Source organism: Mycetomoellerius zeteki, unplaced genomic scaffold (genome assembly GCF_001594055.1).
Source record: "Mycetomoellerius zeteki isolate Tzet28-1 unplaced genomic scaffold, Tzet1.0 scaffold265, whole genome shotgun sequence".
Lineage (NCBI taxonomy): Eukaryota > Metazoa > Arthropoda > Insecta > Hymenoptera > Formicidae > Mycetomoellerius > Mycetomoellerius zeteki.
The window spans coordinates 166,353-169,196 of record NW_017257244.1 but is presented as its reverse complement, the minus strand read 5'-3'; positions in this window follow the sequence as shown (position 1 = coordinate 169,196).

The following is a 2,844-nucleotide window of genomic DNA, read 5'->3' as shown; positions in this document are numbered from 1 at the left end:
TGAAGTAGCATTAATCGAAAGATGTCAAATCAGTTCGGAACTTGCGGCTACCGGCAGAAAAATAATACACGGTATATATCGATCACTTCTTCTTTCCACCGGCATCGTGCAAAGTTGAGATCATATAGCGTGCTTGTGTGTACGATTTAAAATGTACGAGAAACAAAGCTGTTCACATCCCCCTGAAGAAGGTATTCTGTCGCGGATCTTGTCTCGACGGCTCGTGTATTTTATTTTCCTTCCCTACAATTTCGTCTTGAAGCGTCGCGCATGGTCGTCATTGCTGTACGCTAATTGTGTCATAAATGTCTTAACATTCGTTCGAACGTTAATCGGAATTTTATCGGGGATCTTCCATGTGTTTATAAGCCGTGTGCAAATTAATACACTTAGCAACTGATTGCAAGACCATCTGCATAGATCATAAGAGTATTCTGATGATAAAAAATTCTGAGAAAAATATATTCTAAAAGGTATATTCTGATATCCCAAAATCGATTGGATTTTTGTAATTTCCTTGTAACTTCTTGACGCACCGGAACGAATTAGAATAACTGTATATTTGTTAGTGGTTCGCATCCACGTAGAGTAAAGAATCATTTTTATAAAGGTTTTAGACACCGCAGGTGAGATCGATTTAAACATATTGGAGAGTTTCTTTTCTCTCTGTCGTCGAAAGTCAGGTCTTTTGTTAGATGAAAATATGACCCATACTTAATTTCTTAGGAGTCCTCCGAAATAAAATTATTACTCGCAATTAATCTCTCGAGAATTTTGTTAAAAATCTTTCAGAAATCTTTTAAGAATTTTCTTTCACGTCAGACTAAGCTTGCTATCAAGTAAGATCAATCGATTGGTCACGCGATGGAGAGTCTAGTTGGATTCATGCGATATTGTCTCTCTTACATATTTTCTTTTTATATATCAATATATTCTGAGATCACCCTGAATTGATAATAGATGTTATGTTACGACTGTCCTGAAAACCAGGCCCAATGATATTATCTAAATCTAGAACAGATGAGGTACTCAATCTTTACTTGCTGCATTGTCCTTAAAAAGTACCCATGGACTTGCGAATATCTGTTCTTTGTAGCTGAACTAGTATACACTAGTATACACTCGATGAATTTGAGGTTTATTTTTTTCTAGTTGAATATCTTATATACACAATTCATTTTTTCTCTTTCTTTTCAACGTTCAGCTAAAAAGAACAGGCCTAAAATAAAGTGCGACCATTTTTCCTACACAGTATCTGAACACGTATGCTGCTTTACAAAAGATAGTGATTGAAGGCAGAAGACGTTGATAGGTTAATTGATTTCAGCGAATGTTATAGGCATTTATGACTTGTCTAGAGTACAATTGTGTAGAAAATAAGAGGAGAACGCGACAGTCCTCCTCTTCTTTTCGTTTAATTCCTCGAAACTACTGATTCGCGAGAAGTGGAGAACTAGCGCTTCTAGATATTAAAATATACATCGCTTCTTTTGTAGATGATCCTTTCTCGAGCTAACTACTTTTTTTTCTTCTTTTTTTTCCTTCCACCCCCCCTATCGCGCGTAGTTCGTTCGGGACGGGGGTCGAGGAGTTGAGAATTAAAAGTAAATCCGTTTGTATTAATGGAACACTTGCAGGTAATCGCAAAATGACGCAATAACGCGATTTCTTTCACCTTTCGACCCAGCGTAGCTGCAGTGACAGGTCAAGTGCTTCAATTTTATTACGTTTTTACTGATTTCGTCTTGTATAATATTAGTTTAACAATGGCAAAGGTATCACTCTTAATCCTCAAGTTCCTCGAGTCGGGCTAATATACAGTAGCGGTACGATAAGCGTTCTGGCACGTTAAATCGGCTGTGAACGCCGTGATCAATTGACGAGACTGTGAGTGAAGGTACATTTGTTGTCTTAAAGTACGATTAACCTGATGAACAAGAAGCTCTCTTTCTCTTCTACGGTATGTCTCTATTCTCTCCCCTTTCGGACATCTTATTTCGCCCTCTCACATTATCGCCGCGTATCATCGCCTTGCGAGCGGCGCGTAATTTTCGCGCATATCTGTTTCTTCTATTTTTTTTTTGGCTAGAGCTCGAGAATTAGCTAAAAAAAATCACAGTGCGCACACACGTTAACCCCTTATTGCAGGAATAATTTTTATAAAAAACAAAAATAATGTTTATTTCATGGAAAGAAGTCGACGTCACACGCGAGAAACTACAATTGGATGAAATTCTAAAGATTTCACTTTTAATTTCGAGATTATAGACATACACTGTTAGAAATGTAACCATGAGTTTCCTTTACATAAATGAAGCTCGTGGTTATGAACGAAATTAAAAGTAATGAATGATTTAATTGAAAATTAAATTACAGTAGTTACTTAAATGTAATGAACGTGTACATTAACTTTCATAAATTTTCATGGAAAATACATTAAATTTAATATAATGTTATAAAATTAAGTTCAAATTGTGTAACTTAAAAGTAGGGGAGAGTGGTCTAAATCGGACCTATTTGCAGTTTCTGCTCTCTATAAGGCGTAAATAAAGTCCGATCGTAAAATCGAAGCTGCCGTTGGAAAGATCATTTAATACCCTTCATTTTTGCTTCAGATTATTTTGACGTATCTCTCATCTGTGTTAAACTATAATGGAAAATGTATAATAAAAACGCTCTTTCCAGTCCGATTTGGAACCATCGGTTCCAAATTGGACCATCCCCTGGTTCAGATCGAAAACTTATTTTTATGGATTTTTAGATAAAATTTTAAAATATTTTAATGTATTTCTCTTAGTATTGAGTAAAAACGAGTAATTTGACAGTCAAAGATAAAAATTTTTT